This window comes from Sciurus vulgaris, assembly GCF_902686455.1.
Source record: "Sciurus vulgaris genome assembly, chromosome: 5".
NCBI classification, from domain to species: Eukaryota; Metazoa; Chordata; class Mammalia; order Rodentia; family Sciuridae; genus Sciurus; species Sciurus vulgaris.
This window is the reverse complement of record NC_136465.1, coordinates 130,126,489-130,148,882: the sequence shown is the minus strand read 5'-3', so window position 1 is coordinate 130,148,882 and position 22,394 is coordinate 130,126,489. Positions and strand designations below refer to the sequence as shown.

Below are 22,394 nucleotides of genomic sequence, written 5' to 3'. Positions count from 1 at the left end.
CTGATTTTTCTCTTCCTTTAGTAATATCATACTAATCTTTACAATGTACCTTTGTAAACATTTTTTTATAGCTATACAGAAAGTACCAAAATGTATCACTTTAAAAGTTTCTAGGCAATATCCTTCACTTATTTTTATGTTAATTTTGCAACTTTTATGTGTTTAACAAGTCAAAATACTAAAATAGGATTGAAAATGCACTAAATATTCATTAATTTGGTAAAGATTATTTCATGAAAGTGTGTTTTTATTCAGTGCCATTCAGCATAATATTTTTATAGGTTTTCAACACTCTGTCTCTCTTTTGGGGGATAGGCTAATTCTCCATAGTTTTTCTTATTAGCTTTTGCTGATATAAAGGAAATTATGGATTGTATTTCTTTTATTTATTTATCTTGTGTCATACCACTCAATAAACTTTTATTTATTCTGATCATTTTTAATGTTTTCTTGGTTCCCCATCAGCTATGTTAGAAAATTATCATGGAGCCAAGATCTTCAAAGTTAGGAGGTCTTGGAACAATATATATCAAGCTCTGAAAGAAAAATGGATGCCACCTAAGAATACTATTGCCAGCAAAATTAAGCTTCAGAATTGATGATGAAATAATAAACCTTCCATAATAAACAAAAATTAAAAGAATTCACAACTAGAAAGCCTGCTCTACAAAACATACTCAATAAATATTTCATGAGGAAAAAATGAAAAACAAAAGTGAAAACCAGCAAAAGGAGGAACTACACTAGGAGAACAGTTGATTAAAGGAGAAACTAATTCAAATTAAAAACCATAAATAAATAAAAATGACAGGGAATAAAAATCATATCTCAATAATAACATTGAATGTAAATCACCTAAACTCATTAATCAAAAGACATAGACTGGATTAAAAAACGAAAGACCCAACAATATGCTAGTTCTCCAGGAGACTCACCTCATAGGCAAAGACATCCACAGACTGAAGGTAAAAGAAAAGAATGAGAAAAAAAATGTATCATTCATATGGATCTTGTAAACAAGCAGAGGTTTCTATCCTCATATCAGATAAAGCAGACTTCAGGCTAAAGTTTATCAGAAGGATCAGAGAAGGACATTTCATACTCCTTAAGGGAATTATAAATCAACAAGACATAATAATCATAACTATTTATGCCCCAAACAATGGAGCATCTACATACATCAAACAAACCCTTTCTAATTTCAAAAGTCAAATAGACCACAACACAATCCTGGGTGACTTTAACACACTTCTCTCACCACTGGATAGATCCTTCAAACAAAAACTAAATAAAGAAGCTATAGAAATAAAAAATACAATTAATAATTTAGACCTAATGGACATATATAGAATGTTTCATCTATCAATGACTGAATATGCTTTCTTCTCAGCAGCACATGAATCCTTCTCTAAAATAGATTATGTCTTAAGCCAGAAAGCAACTCTTAGCAAATAAAAAAAGAGAGATAATACCTTGCATTCTATCAGATCTCAATGGAATGAAATTAGAAATCAATGATAGAATAAAAAACAGAAGCTACTCTAAAACTGGAGACTAAATAATACACTAGTGAGTGACCAATGGATAGCAGAAGGAATCAGGGATGAAATTAAAAAAAAAAAACTTAGAAGTAAATGAGAAGAGTGATACAACATATCAAAATCTCTGGGATACTTTGAAGACAATGCTAAGAGGAAAGTTCATTGCATCGAGCTCATTCATTAACATGTATCCCATTTGTTTACAATTAAAAAAAAGAATAGAAAGTCAACAAATAAATAACCTAACACTACAGCTCAAAGCTCTAGAAAAAAACAAATCAATACCAAAAGCAGTAGACAGGAAATCAGGAAATGATTAAAATCAGAGCTTGAGTCAATGAATTTGAAACAAAAGAAGTAATCCAAAAATTTACAAAACAAAAAATTGGTTCTTTGAAAAAAATAAATAAAATTGAAAAACTCTTAGCAAAGCTAAAGAGAGAGAAAACTCAAATTACTAAAATTTGTGATGAAAAAGGAAGTATCACAACAGACACTAATAAAAAACAGATGATAACCAGAAACTATTTTGTAAATTTATACTCCAATAAAATAGAAAATCTTGAAGACATTGGCAAAATTCTAAAGACATATGACCTACCCAAACTGAATCAGAAGGACACAGAAAAATTAAACCGACCAATTTCAAGCAATGAAATAGAAGATGCCATCAAAAACCTACTAAGAAAGAAAAGCCTAGGGCCAGATGGATTCTCAGCCAAGTTCTACCAGATCTTCAAAGAAGAACTAACCCCAATCCTCCTCAAATTATCCTGTGCAATAGAAAAAGAAGGAACCCTTCCATACTCATTCTATAAAGGTAGTAGCACCCTGATACCAAAACCAGACAAAGACACATCAAGGAAAGAAAATTTTAGACCAATATCCCTCATGAACATAGATGCAAAAATTCTTGATAAAATACTGGCAAACCACATACAAACACATATTAAAAAGATAGTGCACTGCAATTAAGTGGGGTTCATCCCAGGGATGCAGGATTGGTTCAACATACAGAAATCAATAAATGTAATTCATCACAGCAATAGACTTAAAGATAAGAATCAAATAATTATCTCAAAAGATGCAGAAAAAGCATTTGACAAAGTACAGCATTCAAAAAACACTAGAAAAATGAGGAGTAGTAGGAACATACCTCAACACTGTAAAAGCTATATATGCTAAGTCTATGGCCAACACAATTCTAAATGGAGAAAAATTGAAAGCATTGCCTCTAAAAATTGGAACAAGACAGAGATGCCCTCTTTTACCACTTCTATTCAATATCATTCTGGAAACTCTGGCCAGAACAATGAGAAGAAAGAAATTAAAGGGATATGAATAGGAAAAGAAGAACTCAAAATATCCCTATTTGCAGATGACATGATTCTATACCTAGAAGACCCAAAAAACTCCACTAGAAAACTTCTAGAACTCATAAATGAATTCAGCATAGTAGAAAGAAATATAATTAATACCCCTAAATTAACTGCATTCCTATATATCAATGAAGATTCAACTAAAAGATAAATTAGGAAAAATATACCATTCACAATAGCCTCAAAAAAATAAAATAAAATACTTTGGAATCAATCTAAAAAAAGAGGTGAAACACGTCTACAATGAAAACTACAGAACACTGAAGAAAAAAACTGAAGAAAACCTTAGAAGATGGAAAGATCTCCCATGTTCTTGGATAGGCAGAATTAATATGGTCAAAATGGCCCCACTACCAAAAGTGCTATACAGATGTAATGCGATTCCTGTTAAGGTTGCGATGACATTTTTCATAGAAACAGATAAGGCAGTCTTGAAATTGATCTGGAAAAACAAGAGGCCCAGAATAGCCAAAGCAATCTCAGTAAGAAAAGTGAAGCAAGAGGCATCACAATACCAGACCTTAATTATATTACAGAGCTACAGTAACAAAAATGGTGTGGTATTAGTAACAAAACAGACATGAAGACCAATGGTACAGAATAGAAGGCACAGAGACAAACTCACATAAATAGAGTTATCTCTTACTAGACAAAAGTGCCATAAACATACATTAGAGAAAAGATATCCTACTCAACAAATGGTGCTTGGAAAATTGGAAATCCATATGTAACAAGATGATATTAGACCCTTCTCTCTCTCATCCTGCACAAAACTCAACTCAAAATGGATAAAGGACCTAGGCATTATACCAGAGACTCTGCGTCTAATAAAAGCAAAAGTAGGCCCAAATCTCTATCATGTCACCTTAGGAATTGAATTCCTCAATAAGACTCCTAAAGTGCAAGAAGTAAAATCAAGAATCAATAAATGGGATGGAATCAAACTGAAAAGCTTTTCACAGCAAAGGAAACAATCAAGAATGTGAAGAGGGAGACTATAGAATGGGGGAAAATCTTTGCCACCTGTGCCTCAGATAGAGCATTAATCTTTAGGATATGTAAAGAACTCAAAAAATTTAACACACACACACACACACACACACACACACACACACAAATAATGCAATCAATAAGTATGAAAAGGAACTGAACAGACACTTCACAGAAGAAGACATACAAATGGTCTACAAATATAATGAAAAAATATTCAACATCTCTAACAATTAGAGAAATGTAAATTAAACATACAGATATTTCATTTTACTCCAGTCAGAATGGCAATTATCAAGAATACAAGCAACAATAAACATTGGAAAGGAAGTGGGGAAAGAGGTACACTCATACATTGCTGGTGGGAATGCAAATTGGTGCAACCACTATGGAAAGCAGTATAGAGATTCCTCAGAAAACTTGGACTGGAACCAACCACATTTGACCCAGTTATCCCACTCCTCAGCATATACCTGGAGGACTTAAAATCTGCATAAGTATAGTAACATGCCCAAATCAATGTTTATAGCATCTCAATTCACAATAGCTAAGCTATGGAACCAACCTAGGTGCCCTTCAACAAATGAATGTGTTACATATACACAATGGAATATTACTCATTCATAAAGAAGAATGAAATTAAGGCATTTGGTGGTAAATGAATGGAACTGGAGATTATTATGTTATGCAAAATGAGCCAATCCCAAAAAACCTAAGGCCAAATGATCTCTGATATGTGGACAATAGAGGGGACAAGTGGAGAAGATGGGGGAACAAGAATGGAAAAGACAGTAGAATGAATGGGGCACAACTTTCCCATATCCATATATGAACACATGACCAGTGTAACTCCACATCATGTATGACTACAAAATGAGAAGTTATACTCTACATGTGTATGATGTTAAAATATATTCTACTGTCATGTATAACTAAAAAGAATGAATAAAAATAAAAAAATAAAATAAAATACATTATTTCTGACAAAAAAAATGATCATGGTTTCATTTAATACTGATTTAGATAACAGGGCAGTTATAGTAAATGACAAACTCTTTTACTACCAAGTTCAAGTTAGTTTCAGCCTTACTATATGTCTTCATTATTCCAAATCCATGTTTCCAAACTCTAAGGGGAGAAAATGATGCAGTCAAAACACTTTTGTGGCCAGGTGCTCTTGTTCTCAGTTGGTCCAGGATAGGTGTCCACAAAACTCCTAAACTGGAAATTCCTCTAGTCAGTAGGGGAGAACACAGTAGCTGGTCCCTGAGGGCAATAGCCCCGGGAGTCCTCTCTATATCCTATCAGGTGCATGGGATCTGAGACAGTAAGGTTTGTTACATTTTACAGGACTGATTTGAAAAGTCAGAACAGGCACCTAGAGGCCAGCCTTCCTCACCCCATGTTCCTAGGCTTCAGTTACTCTCAGGACTATAGTCCCCTGATCCTGGTGGCCATACATTCACAGATACCTTCACAGGACAGTAGTTGTAAACAGATCTTGAAAAAGGAGAGATGCCAAATTTATGCAGTGAGGCTGGCCCAAAGATGTTGTGAACTAATTTCAAAAGAAGGACCTTAATTTTATTTTTAAAGTATTTTATATAAGCTAAAAGGCAGAAGGAAAGCACTTAATGGTTTTTAGCTCAAGGAATGAGCTGGCATGTGGAATTTTCTTTTACCTTCAGGACACTTCTGTTCCTCAACTCCCATCCTGGGTCTCATCAGCATTACCAGTCTATCCATTCATTCACAGATTTCTGTGAGCTGTCAAGACTCACCCACTAACACACCCCACCACTGCACCTCTCCATCAACAAATCCTGTGGGGGTAGAGTTATTGTACAAGTCTTTAATACTACATTGAATGAAACTCAAATACCTCCATGTATTTCCTTTTCTTTCTTAAAAGAAAAGAAAAAGAGATAATAAAAATTTGCAAAGCACTTATCATGCACAATCTACCTTTAGGTAAAGCTCCTAGTAATTTAGCAACTAGCACTTGTATCACACTACCTAGAATTCTGTAGAGTGTATCTCTGCTGGATAACATGTTTCAGTCACTAGTATGTTTTCTTTGTTTTTTATTTTTCGACAAGATTTAGTTTTCTTATTGGTACATTATAATTACACATAATAGTGGGATTCATTATGCTATATTTGTACATGTACATAACATAATTTGATCAATCTCATCCTCTAGTATCTTCCCTTTCCTCCTATATTCACCCCCCTGATCTGCTTGCTCATTGCCATTGATCTTCTTTCTTTTATTATTATGTTATTAATATTTTAATTGATGCATTCAATTGTATACATATGATTCATGTGGTTTATTTGTACATGAACATAGCATAATTTGGTAAATTTAATTCTCCAGTACTTACACGTGGTCCTTTCCCCTCTATCCCCTTCCTCTACTCTATTGGTTGCCCTTCCATTTTAGTAAAATCCTCTTTTATTTTATTACTTTTTTCTCTCTTTTTATCTTCCACATATGGGAGAAAATATTGACCCTTGATTTTCTAAGTCTTATTTCACTTAGCATGATGTTTTCCATTTCCATCCACTTAACAGCAAATGCCATAACACATCACATTTTCTTTATCCACTAGTCTGTTAAGGGGCACCTAGGTAACCTGGCTGTTGTGAATTGTGCTGCTATAAACTGGTATGTATGTGCCACTACTGTACACTGATTTTAGTTCATTTGGATAAATACCAAGGAGTGGGACAAAATGTTCTTTTCTATAAGCAAAATTCTGCCTTGACTCATGCTGGCTGTAACACCTATTTTCTTCAAAGCATTTTAAGTCGATAGACAACTGATATTTATCTAATCTGCAGCTTCAGCACATGCTGATAAATGGGAATCACCTTCTTCACTAAAAGATGTATTGTTTTTAAGCAGGCTCTTTGATCACAAGCCATGGAGGTTCTGATACTCTTAGGTTCAGTATATGATATTATATTTTTACCCCAATTGGGAAAGATGTTTTTCTTAATTAGTACAAACATGATGTCACTTTAATTTTTTCAATTATAAAAGTAGTAAATCACCATTAAAGACCTTAAGAATAGTTTCAAATTACAAAGGTAAAGGTAATGGCCACCTGATTACCCAACTAAACCTCCCTCCACTGCACCATCTTCTTACATTGAATGTTAGAAAATATTATTAGAGAAAAACACTGTTTATAACAACAAAATAATTACATCTCATGGTGTTTTATTTTGCATTTTCATTATATTAATAATAAATGTAGGGTTTGTATGTTTATTAATTAGTTATATAGTCAATAAATATCATTATTTAAAAATTTTCCTTTGTAGTTAATTTTCTGTTTACTTGTATTTACCACCCTTCCTTTTTTTCTGTGGAGTTTTGATCATTAAGTTCATAGTACAAAAAAGGTATTTTTTTTTAGTATTTCCTGTAGGTATATCTACAATTTGATACTTATCTCATGACTTTTAGAGTTAATATAGCAGTTTTAAATTGTTATTTAGTTTATCTTCAATTATTTTCCTTTTTGTCTCATCATTTATATGGTAAGTTATTTGTCCTCAGACATTTGATATTCATTTCACTTTTTTTCTAGTTTCTGTTGCTTGATTTTCATTTTTGTTTTCTTAATTATCTAAAATACACTTTGCTATAAGGATAAAATGAGGCTCTAAATTGATTTTTTTTTCCAAATTGCTAACTGGTTCATCATGTACCACTCATTGACTAAACCTTCAATTTTTCACTGACTCAGTATCTCTATTATTACAACAGGAGTGCTATATATAATATGTTTTATTTTATGGGCTACACTGTCTGTTTATTTTTAGCCTCATAACAAATTAATTTTATTTCAAAAGGAATTTAACATATATATGGCATATTAGTATAGTATATCAATAGCATAACATATATATAGCAGTAGCATTAGTCCAATCTTAGTCTTTTTACTAGTTTTCTTTATTTTTCCTGTCTTATTTTTTTATTTTGTTTTGGAACAATTTTGTTTGTGCATGTGTTTATGACTAGAATTTTTGCAGAAATTATTTTGAATATATAAATTTATCTTAAAATGATTACTGTCTTTGGAATTGCTAAGAACATCTTTCATCTTTCAGGCTCAATGAATAGTCATTACAAATGGTAGGACAGTCTCAGAATACACTGTAGAGGGTTGAAAACTGCAATCAGGTTGACTAATATAGTAAATAATTGGTTAGCATAGCCACATGAACACTTTGGACAAGTTCATTGCAAGATCTTATTTTGTTATTGCTATTATCACATTCATAATTTCTTAAGCATAAAATGCTCACAGCATTTTCAACTATAAGGAACAGGTTAAATTTAACCACCGGTTAGGTGCTAGCTATAGGTAGTACCAAAGGCAGGAGACTTTCAATGTTACATATAAGTCTTAATGTGCTTTTATTCTGTAGCTATTATTCCTTCTGACTGAAATGTCACCCATTCTGCTTCTCTACATCATGAATTCTTTCTGATCCACCAATGTTTAGGCTGCACATAATTTTCTCTGTCGATCTTCAAAATCCCTGGTAGTTAATGACTTCCTTCTTTTTAGCTCCAGATATTTGATTTATACTGTTTCGATCAGCTTGTCTCTGGAATGTAACTACTTGCATATGCGTCTATCCCTCACATAATTGAAGTTTTTGAGTTCAGGGAATTAAGTTCTGTGTAGTTACGACTGTATGAATGTCAAGTACTGAGGGTAGACTTAAATATATGTCTAAGAAATGAATTCATTACTGAATAAATGAAAATAATTCTATTTCATAAATATTTATATATAAAATTATTAGTACAAAAATTTCTAGGAAACATTTTATGTTTTGAACATTTTGAAGCCATCTGATAGAACTTGGTGAAACTCAAAAACATTAAAAACTGGTTTTGTGTATGTGTATGTTGTAGGCAATAATTTAGTTCCGAGATTTCAGGATGACACGTGGGTTAGTTGGTTTATCACTTTTGTTTCAGTGCAAATATAGTCTTCCAAATAATTTTCGGCTTCAAAATACATCATTCAAAAACACACAACAGCCAATAAGTAACTTTATGACCAAGCTGGAAATGTCACTGACGTGCTGGACTTTCCAAGGTGGAAAAGTGTGTGCTAAATAGAAACTGCAGAGTCTACCTGTGAAAAACATTTCCATGTCAGCAAAATTGCCTCTAAATATGGATAAGGTTGACAGTTCTTTACATGGGATTTACTTCTTCCAAAAAAATTTGTGTGCCTGCAAAGGGACCTAATAATACTCTCATTATTGTACTGCCCTTTTAGGTGCATAAAATAAAATAGGGCACTGAATTAGCTGAGTGGCAGAACACTTATCTGCACACAAAGGCTTTGGGTTTAATTCCCAACATTGAAAAAAATTAAATCATTATGATCTAGAACACAAAATTTGGTGTGTGTTGGGAGTCCGGACATTGTTAAGTCACTCAGAACAAAGAGGCACCCCACCTTGACCATATTACAAATCTCTCACAAAGAACTCCGATGCATGCTCCATCTCCCCAAACTTGATTGTGAACACAATTCTTGATTCTTAACTCCATTTACCTTATGTTGCTTTGGCTCTTTTCTCTCAGAGTGTCTGGTTTTCCACTTCCTGGATGCTTTACATCATGTTTGGATAATGTACAATAATATTTATAATACTTTTAGGCCATAAGAACCTATCACTTTGTTTCTCCCAGGAGTAGATGGAGCTTTTCAGCCTCACTCTGGCATGAATAGGAATTAGACCCTTCAAGGGGTTTCTATAACATTAGTCAGGAGAATGACATTGCAGGAAGCTGATTCAAGAGAGAACAGCAACTAAGAAAAAGATGAGATCTTGTATATTTCTGGCACCACAATCAAGTTGGGACCAAGTACATTATATTAATGAATACTCTATTATTTTACACTCTTATCATTTTGTTTCTTAAAATAAAACTAAAGAATAGGTAATAAAAAGGATCTCATAAAACTCTATAGTGCTTCACTGGCACTCTATTCTCAATTAGGGTTTCCCACATTTCTCTTGAGAGTCATCCTTGTGCAATATTTGAATAATTATTAGTATGTGAATTGTTCATTTAGAGAATACCCCTATTTATGTACTATTATTTGGTCTCCCTGTTTTCAGACTTAGTCTACAAATATATGCTCTCAACAAAATCAATTTTTAAAACACAGTCAAATGATGATATCCCTTCTCTGGTCAAAGCCCTGCAATGGTTTACCTGTATCTTCCTCAGATAAATAAAATTGGTCTTTATAAGGAGCTTGACAAGTCTCTGTGGTATTATCTACCCCACCCCCAATTCTCCCTGCCTGCCTATAGAGGGGCCTAATGTTCCTCTTATTACTCAGGGTTACTAGAACCAAGTATCAGACATAGGGGAATAAGGGAAATTAAAGTTTATGGTTTAGCATATATGTGACTGATAATCATTTATCAACATAGAGAATGTGAGAGATATGAAGTTTGCTCGATGAGCTTTGGACTGAATATGTAAATGTTTCAGTGCCTGGGGGTCACCTAGAGAAAGTAGTACAATACAGTGCCACTTTTAAGGGTGGGACTTAACCCTCCCTGTCTGGATTCAAGTTCTACCTCCATTAATTATTATTAACTCTGGAACTTGGGGCAGACTTAGTCTACTTTACTTAGGCATTTCATATATAAAATAGGCAGAATAATGGTGATCTTCCTTAAAAGGTAATAGAGAAGAAGAGTTCCTGATATATAGTAAGTGACTGTTGTTCCTCACAGATTGGAGGAGCTGGATATGTTAAAATGGAGATAGGTAAATGGACTGAGGTGGAAATACAGCAATATGGATACTCAGAAAATAAAAGACCCAAAGAGCATATAAACAAGTAGGCAGGAGACTGAAGAGTATGTATGAGTGTGCATGTGGTGTGTGTGTGTGTGTGTGTGTGTGTGTGTGTGTGTGTGTGTGTGTGTGTGTTTTAGCTGCAGTAGAAATAGAAGTAGTAGAGGCAGTAGTGGAAGGACATTCAACATATAAAGCTTAAATTATGACTGTTAAGAAAATGATAGATTTGAATCATAATAATATAAGGGATATTGATTTTTTTTCTACACTTTGTATTTTAGGTGGTCCCCAAATGTCTATGTATTATGGTCTTGGGCCTCCCAGATTGGTGATATTGGGAGGTGAGACACCTTTGAATGGTAGGTCCTAGGGATCAGGTCTTTATTATTGGGAGCATGCCCTTCAAGGGGAGAGTGGGACCCCAGGACTTTCCTTTTTCTCTCTTCTACATCTTGGCCATGAGATTTTGCTCCATACACATTTCACCAGATGTGGGCTGCTTCACCACAGGCCCAAAGCAATAGTGCTAACCAGTTATTAACTAAAACCTCTAAACCTGTGAGCCAAAATAAAGTTTTCTCTTTTTAAGTTGATTGTCTCAGGTATTTGTTTTAATGATAGAAATCTGCTTAACACGTATCACAATTAGCATTTGGAATTTTAATCAGTTAGCTATTTCTTCATAACAAATCTTGCCACACCTGCTTTAAAAATCATCTGCTCATATATTCCAATTCCTTGGAAATTGGACTGGGCTCAGCTGGAGGTTCCTCTGATCTTTCTGGGGTCACTCATCTGACTACAGTTGCCTGTCAGCTCAGTGAAGCTGAAGAGCCTCACTCACAAGTCTTGTGGTTGATTTTCCCTCTTGGGTGAGAGGGCTCTGTCATCCTCATGGACCCTGGCCTACTCTTTCTAATATATTGTTGTCAGGGTAGCAAAAGTCTGAGTGCTAAAAGGGCCTCTTGTGACTGAGGCTGTGAAGTCACAGGGTGTCCCTTCTGCCACATTTTGCTGATTAAGGGAAGTCATAGAGCTAGCCTATATTCAAAAGGAGGGGAAATAGACTGTTTTGATGGGAGAAATGGCAAAGTCACATTGAAAAAAGGCACATGCTGGAATCAAAAAGAATTCCTTTAGCCATCTTTGAAAACTGTTGAACAATGCTCTAATAGCATGTTTCTCATATCATTATCATATGCTCACCAAGTAGGATCTAGGATGTATAAAAAGTTTCCTACCACAAACTATGTCCAGAATAAACCTCTGCATGACTTGTTATGGGTGTGGTAAAGGTAAGAGTAAGTTAAGAGTGTAGGTTGATCCAGAGTTTGTATTCTGAACTATCTATTGTCAATCTGTCCTTCCATGAGAATATGGGTAGCTGGCCACATGGACCAAGTGGTCATAGGGATAGACCTAGAACCCTGAATTCGGAACTCTGAGATCCAGAGAGGATATGTCAAAGCAGAGTGGTTGAGAACTTTCTCATTGGAGAAAATAAAGTTTAACACAAAGAGTAGATTGCACGAACACAAAGCTAAAAGGCCAGGGGGAAACTGAAACAGTAGGTGTGGCATTCATAGCTCAGTTCCACTTAAAAATGGTTTCTAACATGCTAGTTTACAGGACAAAACGAAGGCAGGTACGTACAGTGGTGGTTGACAGGGGACTTGGTATCAAAGAATGGTGGGAGACCTAATCCTAATGATGTCCTGTTACATGCTCTTAACTCCACTGGGGTCATCGAGGTTTCTCTGTTCTTCCCTCTTGTCATACATCAACCACAGCCAGTAGCTAAGTAGAAAGTGACATAAGCATTTACCATTTCAGCAGGGAGGTGTTGTTTTGTTTGGGATATTTCTTCTATTTACCGCCACTTACCTACTCACACTTACCTTCACATCTCAGTGACAGCACATTAAGATAGAGGTAATGCAGTGGGTTCCACTCGAGGATCCAACAGTCATGCTATCCTTGGTGTAGATGTCAAATGTGTCCCTGTAACATGAAGAGTCATAAAAATCATGAATAGACTTCTTCATGATTTTTCTTTTTAGGACAAGCCCTACTTGACCCCAGATCTCATGGATAATTTACATCTAGGGTCTTATACCATATAAGAAATGTTGATAAAAATTATATAAGTATGCTAAAAAATTACCATTCTTAAAATGCTTGCAGCTATGTTGGGGAAAACTAGGGAACAATATACACACAAAAAAATTTAAGGGACAATTAAAAAGCCATGATTAAGAACAAACACTTAAACTATCCACTTTCGTGATGTCTAAGACTGACCAATATGAGGACAGGTGATCAATAAGGGGATGGGCCATGTAGAAGGATGGTCTTTGAAGAGACTTTGAAGAACTGGCATTTGGTGGGAGAATACATCTCCAGTACTGACAATTTGCTTTAATTCCCCAGCCTCTCCCTCCCCATGCTTGAATGTACATGATGGAAAATGAATGCTGTTTTCTAGTATCCAAACAATTCTTTTGAAATGTCTGCTGGCCTCACTTTTTGGGGTTGTAGATCAAAAGTGTGATTACTGTCACCTTGACATAATATCAGTTTACTCATCTTGGTTGTTGATTTCACTGTCACTTCAGTAGGTGAGCTTCCTATAACACAACTGACTTCTCTTTAAGGAAATTCAAGAGTTGATTCAAAGAAAACAAGAGTTGCTCTTCTTGGTGAAGAGGAGGCACTTCTTAAGCTGTAAACACTGCTTACTTCACACACGCTGCTCAGATTCTGTTCTCTGGTTGAAATACAAGTGTGATTCTACAATTCCATTTCTTTGCATGTCTGAAGTTTTATGTGATATTTTGATAGTTTCAGTAACAACTCCAAATTCTCAGTTTTACCTTCCTTAGAGGTTATAGAGATTTATTTCCATTTTTAGTCCAGTGACAAATAATGTATAGCTCTTAACTCCGAAGATTTTAACATGTTGGTGTGTACTGGTGTAGTTTAATATACTGATGTACAAAAATAACAAATGGTTTCTTGTACTTCTATGTCAAGATTGATCTTTCTGTTACCTGGACTCTCCACTTCAGTACACAATGAATATAACACCAATTATCTTGCTAAAGGTTAGGTTGGATCATGTATTTTTCTCTCAAAAACTGTCCATGGCTCACTGCAGCACTCAGAATCAAGTCCAGTATCTTCAGTCTGCCATTTAAGGCCCTTTATAGCCTCTTCCTAGTCCAGTTTTGCAGGCTTCCTTCATTCCTGTTGTTGTTTTCTTCACCCTTTCCTAATCCTGTGTGAATTCTCGTGCCTCCTGGGTGCTTCGATTATGCAGATTCCTCAGTAGACTAAGCTTTCATCTTTTCTTTCCGTATAAATTCTCATGATCTTTCAAGGACTTTTCTAAGTGGCCCCTTCAGGTTTAAATAATTGGTCTCCTTCTGGGATCTCACAGTTTTGATGGTTAATTGAGAAGCATTGGGATAGTTGGCTTCCCAGACGAATATTGCTTTCTGGATCAATCAGTGAAAAGATTTAAAAAGTAAATGCTAAAGTTTCTAGTTTATTCAGTATATACAAACATCTGTTGTTCTTTGGCACTCTAGCTACATCAAGACCTTACTAGAATTCCCTTAGAAATCTGATAGTACATTAAGAGTGTTCAAGTTGAAAATTTAAAGAAACTTCTCTAGTCTGGATGCCCCTCTGGTATATGGGGTTCTACTCATATTATCTCCTTCAGTTCTCTTTTGGTTTCTGAAAGTCAGACCATGAGCTCCTGAGGCACCTGGGAAAGACAACATAGATGTCTGGAGTACAACTGCCTGGATTTTGTTTTCTAGCTTATGTCTCAGATTCTTTCACTGTAAAATACAATGATAGTGTCTTTCTCTTTTATTTTTCTTAAGAATGAAATGGTAATATATGTAAAGCACTTAGAAGACAGCCCAGCATGTAGTAAGCACATATAAGTGTTAGCTATCATCATCATTAGTGACTAAGAATTTGAAGTCAAATCCTTTTGACTTCAAAGACTATCCATTTGCACATGTCATACTGCTTTCTGTTATGTCCATCTGCCTTGAGATTAAAGAATAAAAAGTCCTCTTTAACTTTTCCTTCAGGAATCCAAACCCTTCATCAAATTATTTTTCTTTAAAATGCATGACTTGTGTACACGTTCTAGAGGTTGAAAGCTCCAGAAACATTAGTATGAGAGAGATTAAATTCTGCTTCTTCACCAGAGCATGGTAGAAACCATGGGTCCTATAACAAAAGTTGTGCCAGAGTTTTCACCATGCCTGTAATATCACCTGTTTTTGCCTGCTGGTGTTTGGAGCTACTGTAAGTCCACATGGTTGGGAAGGACTCCACCCAACCTAGGCATGTTTGTTCATATGGAACACATGGCAGTTTTCTTTTCTTTTCTGAACAAGGGGAGGAGATTTTGTAAAGCTGTAGGAGTGTCTCTTCCTCCCGACTCCTTCTACTTTCCTCTGTTTCCCAGAAAGGCATGGGTCCCACATTTCTCAGGAAAAACAAAGCCTAGGTGAGAGGCAGATATGAAAGGTATTATATTTAGCATGACTAGCTTAGGTTTAAGCTTGGGTCTAAATAGTTACTTTGAGTCCGTTTTTTACATACTTTAGGCATGATCTGCTATATCTGCAACTAGACACTACTTTAATAAAGAAACTGAAATTGTGAGATGAGTTCCCTGAGGGTATTCTGCTTTTAATTTGGTTAAATTCAACTAGATCCAACAAATGTATATTGGCCTTGAGTTATGACAACAGTCTGAGTTTGTGGATGTAACTTGTAAGATAAAATGAGCTACTTCTAGGAGTTCTAAGTCTTCTCCAAGAGACAATCCAAAGGGAAAAAAAAATAGGCAATTCTAACATAATGTGTTATGTTATACAATGGAAGTGTCCGCAGAAAATTATGAGTCAGTCCATACAAATGGGAGAAATGGCACATACGATTGGCTGGAGACAGTGGTGACTTGGGGGGATAGTCCGAGGAAAGTTATCTCTCAGGAGAAAACAGGAAATCGTAACACGTAAAAGGCAAGATAAGCACATCAATCAAAGGGAAGGGCAAGAGCTAATGTTTAGAGAAGAGAAAATACTGAGTTTACTCAACTGATTTATTAAAAAATAGTAACTGAAATTGTTCCCCGTGTTTTATATTATTAATACATATTGCTATTGGCACTTTACAGATAAGAAAACTTGCTTGCCCAGTGATACAGCCAGTAAGCAGTAAGATTTGAAAAAGGTAGATTATCTACATCAAAAGATAAACTTATGAGCCAATAAATTTGAGCACTATTACATACCATGTCTCTAGATTTTCTCAGCTAGAATTAGCCATCAGAATCTCCTGGGAGACTTCTAAAACTATAAAGATCCAGAACTTTCTCCTGGAGAGTGATTTAGTGCTTCCTTTTGGTAAATGACTCCACTGTCTAGCCTGCTGCTCAAATCATGAGCCAAGAGCATGGCTGCTCTTTCTTTGTTATCATATCCAATTCATCTCCAATGAGAATACTTTCCAGCTCACCTAAGACTCTCACACCAGGTGATTGCTCAACTTCCTTTCTATTTCCCTTCTAATCCATGCTACAAACCAGACCCACAGAGATTAATATAATCTTCTGGCTCTAAACTCTCCATTGGCCCTTGGAATTCAATCCAAACCGCTATCATCGTTTGCAGGACTCTGCTGGCTACGTGCATGCCCATTTTTATGCCTTATTTCATGCCACCCTTCCTCTTGTTCTGCTGTGTGGATGTTTTTTCACTTCATCCAATGTAGCAACCTATTTTCTACCTTAGAGGTTTCCTACATGCTACTACTCTTTCAGTGGAAATGACTTTTTCCATACCTGGCTTCACTTTGGATCTCAAACATTCCCCAACCATTAAACAAAAAGTTCCTTCTTTCATTCTCTTGTAGAATATGCTGTTATTTTCTGACATAACACAATTTGTTGGAATCGATGTGTGTGTGTATTTTGATATATATGAATATCAGTGTCTCATCATGAACTTGAAAGCTCCATGAGGTAGTGATTGTGCCTGCTGTAGTTACCACTGTGTACCTATGCCAAGCCCAGTGCATGACCCAGTGCGGAGGCAAAATGGAGTGTTAATGACTCCATTAACACTGGATAATGTGTTGGACAGAATGGATATAAAGCTGCATGAGATCAAAAAAGAAGTGCTGGATATGGCAAGGAGGTCGCTGGAACAGGTCGTGTTAGGTTGACTGGTTTCGGTTGAACCATGGGAAGAAATCAAGGACAATGAATTGTGAAGATGAATGAGAAAGAAAAAAGGAAATAAATTTTAAAAATGTGAAGGAAATAATAATTACTGTGTGCCAGATCCTGAACTTGGCCATTTGTATTCATTTTTTAACCACGGTGCAACTTTAGGAAGGATGATCTGTAATCTTCATGTTTTGAGTTAAAGAAAATACATGAGATAATCAACCTAAAGGGAAGAAGGGTTTACTTTGTCTCATGGTTTCGAAGTTTCAGTCTGTGGTCAATTAGTTCACTGCTTTTGGGCCTGCAATGAAGAATTAATCATGGTGATGTGGTTGGTGGAAGAAGCCCTGACCTCATGGTGAAGTAAAATAGGACAGGTAAGGACCAGGGTCCCAAGATCCCATTACAGGGCACAACCCAAAAACCTAATTTCCTTCCACTAAGACTCATCTTTACAGGTTCCACCACCTCCTGATAATGCCATAGGCCGATGAAAACGTCTTCAATACATGAGCCTTTGGGGGACACTTAAGATCTAGACTATAGTACCAAGGTCATGTGTCTAGTACACAGAACAGCTGTGATTAAACCTGACTTCAGAATCTATTCTCCTAACCAATGAGCTAATGACTCTTGAGTGTAAAGGGTCATGGTAGTGAGTAGCTTCTGAAAACCATTACCACCAAGAGTTTATAGTTAGGTGGACCTGGGTGAAAGTCCAGGACTCTTTGGTTTGCCATTTTCAGTTCTCTGGAAGGTGGCTGAAGAGTTCTGTTCAGTGCAGCATCACTACACAGTATCCTTTGCAAGAAAAGATATTTCATGTAACTAACAGCTTCTGATCTAAACCTTGAGGCCTATAGGACTCCATATCACTTGTATAATTGATAAAAGTGTTTTATCACAAGGCTATGATGACTAAATAAAATCACTTATAGAATGCTAGTTTGCAGTAGGTACACAATAAGTGTAGGCTCCCTGCTTTTCTTCTGGACTCTTTTTTTTTTCAGGAGATTTCACTGGGTTAAGAATGAGACTGATAGGCAGTAATGTAAATGGCATCAATTTCTGAGAAAATTTTATTATTTTTATTTTTTCCCATCACCAACTTGCAGATAAGAAAGTAGAAGTACAGAGCAGCTAAAAAACTTGGTCTAAGATCACAGCTAGTAGTAGCAGTTTTAGTAACCCTTGTGGTATGCCAATGGAAAAATTAGTTTTGGAAAGAAATCTTCAGTTAATGATTGTTGAACTGAATCTCAAACATTGCTGGTGTTTCTATTGCTTTGTTTTTAAAACAGAGTATAATCTTCCCTTTCTTTATTTGTTGATGTTGACTTTGGAATTGTGACTTCTTTGACATATGTTCTCAAGACATTATTGTAAACATCAAGTTCAAAATTATTTATTTGACACATGTATATGTATAAAAATCAAATATACATAATCAATGTGTGAAGCAATTAATAAATCTTAGATAAGGTCTAAGGACTTCAATTGAATGGATGAAGCTGGCTCATGTTATGGAGGGCAATATACTATACTCAATAAAAGTCCAGATTTAAATATAAATCTCATCTGAAAGCACCCTTATAGAAATATCCCAGATTAATGTTTGATCAGATATTTGTCACAGTGGCACAGACAAATAAACACCTAAAATTAACAATCACACTTAGTGTTTTTCAAATTGAACTCAGCAGAAATTATTTCAGAAGGTGTTAATGATTTGGTAAAAATAAATAAATGAATAAATAAATGGGAGACATCAAATGTTAAATATCTTGGTGACATATGTCTTATTATATCTCCCTCTTGGAATATCATATTCCACACTCATCTTCTAAAGACTGAGAATTCCTGATGCAGAAAACTGCGTGCAGTATAGTGTCTGCTGTCAGGGGAAGAGGAGGCTGTCCTTACTGTGGTGCCTCACTCAGCAGTCACAACCACCACCCTCATGTTTGGAGGAAATAGGGTTGGCTTTCTTTCTCTATAAATCCCAAATCTTAAACCCTACCTCTTAGATCTAAATTTCACAGAAATGTTTGTCAAAGTGCTAAAAATATGTACTACTAGCTAATGTGATGAACTAGGACAACCATTTCATGCTGAGCTGGCCACATAAGTCTCAGACAAGATGGTGAAAGAGCCTGTGTTGCAGTGCAGCTGAGACCTCCTGCACATCTTGGCTATTCCTGCACTTTCAGTGCTCTCACTTGCTAGTTTCTTTCCAGGGGTTTTCATTCCTCGCTCCATGCTATTTCACCTTCCTCTTTTGCACCTTACATTTCCTCTCCATCCTCAAGGGAGCCCTAATACCATACCACACCACAGAAGAACAGCTTTCACTATTTTTAGGTAAACCATGCGAATTTCCTTCTGCACTTGATGGCAAAGGCCTTCCCCTCCTCTGTGCATTGTTAATTGTCCTTCCTTAATTAAAGCGCTTACACACTTGAACCATGTCATGCATATGAAGTGATGACAATAGGTATGGTTAGTGGTCTTCAAACATATGCCTGCTGAATTTGAGTCCATGGGAGTTAAAGCGGCTGCGGTGATCTGCACTCTCCAAGCTCTCAAACCACTGGGTCTGGTTGTATCCCTGACCTTGGCATGACTTCCCTTGAAATGTGCTCGGGAGAAGGAAAGTGACTGCACATCTCCTCCTACCCCTCACTCTCCATGTTAGAGAGAGATTTGGGGCAGCGTTCCCTTGGCCAGGCAGTTTCTTCTCCTTTCTGCAGTCACGTCTCTGCCAAGTTGGCACATCTGCCCATGCTCCCTTCTTCATTCAGTAGCCCTCACTACTGCACTCGGAATAACTGCCCTGATTGCAGATTGGATGGGGAGGGGTAAAATAAGACAGGGAACATGAGCAGACCCATAGATCCAGTCCTGGCAGGTGGCTGATACCAGTTTCCCCTATTAGTCAGAATTATTAGATCTTTAGTTAAAGTGATTTAGACACTTGGCGTAAAGGGTAAAACCAATTAGAAACAAAACAAAACAACCTCTAAACTGCAATCTAGTGACTAGGGCTAAGGGAGGCAGAAACGAAATGTCAGAGCGGATCTGCTGTACTTCCACACTGCACTGCTGAGAGCAGGGAGGGGTCTGGCAATTTTTTTCTTCTGATGATGAACTTAACACCCCCACATGAAGGAACATCACACCTTTCCAAACTCAAAGCAGAATGCTTGTGCAAACTTTCCAGAGTAGCTGAGGGAGGCTTGTGAAACCCAAATAGAAAAGCAGAAGGCAACTTCCTCTTGCTTTGGGGTCTGTTGTATGATTCTCTATATTCTCGCCAGTCTTTCTCTATTAGAAATGGCTCCTGCCTCTAGCCTGTGCAGTGTGGTCTGCAGAGCAGGGCTGAGTCTTGGCTTTCAGAAGGTTGGCTGTTTCTGGGAGGCCTCAGATATCCAATTTTGTTCTGTCCTTTTCCTCTCACTTCAGCTAGTCGTGGAGGGAGCCACAACCAGTGGATCTCAGCATGCTGTGCTTTGTCTGTTCTCTTGACACCAGAAATCCCAGGTCTGTTCTGCTTTTTCTCCACTTGAGTTTGCTTGTTAGGTAGGAAGTAAGCAATGCAGACATTATCAGTGAGCAAAATGAAGACTCCAATGCTACTGTCAGTGAACAGCAGAAACTAAACCTAAGAATGCCCTTGGGAGCTTGCATTAGATGGACCATCAACTCAACACCTCTCCATGGTCTTTCTTAATCCATGCTGCTTGAAAAATAATGTCTACAGAAATGTAACTCCCCTGCAGTGTAAGGTTTCTTGGAAGGAGTTACAGTACATTCATGGTAGTGAGAAATAGCGATGTTAGTTTCAGAGAGAGACCACAAAAGAGTGGATTTTACAGTGGTTGTTCAAAGCTGTTTAACTTCTTAGTAATCAATTATTGAACCATTGAACCACAACCCACAGTTTGATTAAACTAGGTCAAATGTAAGTTTATGGTACTTGACTTTTTGTAAAGTGAGCCAGTGTGGCAAAGAATGACCACAGAGGCGCTGCTAAATGGAGCCCACAAGACACTGGTGTTTATCTGTGTGTGCCTCTGGTCTTGGTGGTTTTCTTTTCTTATTGTGCTTTAGGAAGCAACTAAATACACTGAGTCTAGATCACCTGAAAACCTCAAAAATTCAAAGGACTTTGCCAAATTGACTGAACCACTTACTTAACCTTTCTTTGCCTCTGTTTCCTCATCTAAATACACACTGCACTCTCCATGGTCTCAAATCACTGGGTCTGGTTGTATCCCTGACCTTGGCATGACTTCCCTTGAAATGTGCTCAGAAGGAAACTGACTGCACATCTCCTCCTACCCCTCACTCTCCATGTTAGAGAGAGATTTGGGGCAGATTTCAAGGGATGTAGTGCAGATTAAATAAGATAATACATCTGACACCTGATGGAAAAGCAAGTACACTTAGGAGTTAACAGTGATTATTAATTGAGCCTGGGACATTGTCACATTCCTCATTTTCAAAGGAGGAAAAGAAAGCTCAAGTGCTCGTTATTTCCTGAGGATACCTGTTTTAGTCAGCTTTTTTAATGCTTGTGACCTTACAAGAACTATTTTAAGGAGGAAAAGTTTATTTGGGGGCTCATAGTTCCAGAGGTCTAAGTCCATAGACAGGCAACTCCATTCCTCACAGCTCTCAGTGAGGCAGAACATCATGGTGGAAGAGTGTGGCAAAGGGAAACGGTTCACGTGATCATTAGAAAGCAGAGACTCCACTTGCCAGATACAAGGTAAATACTCCAATGACCTCTTGTCACACCCTACTTACCTTCTGTTACCACTCAATTCTGTCAGGGGATTAATTTGCTCATTGGGTCAAGTCTCTCATACCCCAATCATTTCTGCTCTACCTCTTGCATTGACTCACACGAGTTTTTGGGGGACACCTCACATCCAAATCATAACAATCCCAGAGTAATAAGTCAAGTGACTTCACAGGGTCTAGCACCTGGGCCTTATGTCCTTTCTTCCCCCTACCCTAACTTGTGATCCAGTCAAGGCAAGAACACAGAAGGAGGAGGCTGCAGAGCTGAGAACATTGACCTCTGTCAGGGCATTAAGGACAGGAAAATCCAGGTTCTGATCACTTTTTATCTGGTCAGCGAGAATGCATCAAATTATAACAAGACCTAAAAGACAAGCTTCAGTTTGGGGACCAGGGAATCAGATGGAGAAGATAATGTTCTGAGATGCTTGATGGAGAAAACAGCACAAGAAATGTGTGTGTGGTAAGGGGGTGGAGGAAATTAGTTCTGAAATTGGGAGGGCTGTAAAATGGTGGGGAAACCAGGAAGATGAAGCATGCAGAGACACATT

At 36.8% G+C, this 22,394-nt stretch overlaps 1 long non-coding RNA gene across 3 annotated transcripts in view; it reads right to left on the bottom strand.

The window, feature by feature from the left end:
- Positions 1–22,394, bottom strand: part of LOC306662497 — a 166,900-nt gene that overhangs the window by 115,662 nt on the left and 28,844 nt on the right. For all 3 annotated transcript variants that reach the window (XR_013764128.1, XR_013764129.1, XR_013764130.1), the window contains exons 2-3: positions 12,674–12,776; positions 12,429–12,572 (exon numbers count right to left, since the gene is read on the bottom strand). This is a non-coding gene — a long non-coding RNA (uncharacterized lncRNA). The remainder of the gene's footprint in view (positions 1–12,428; positions 12,573–12,673; positions 12,777–22,394) is intronic.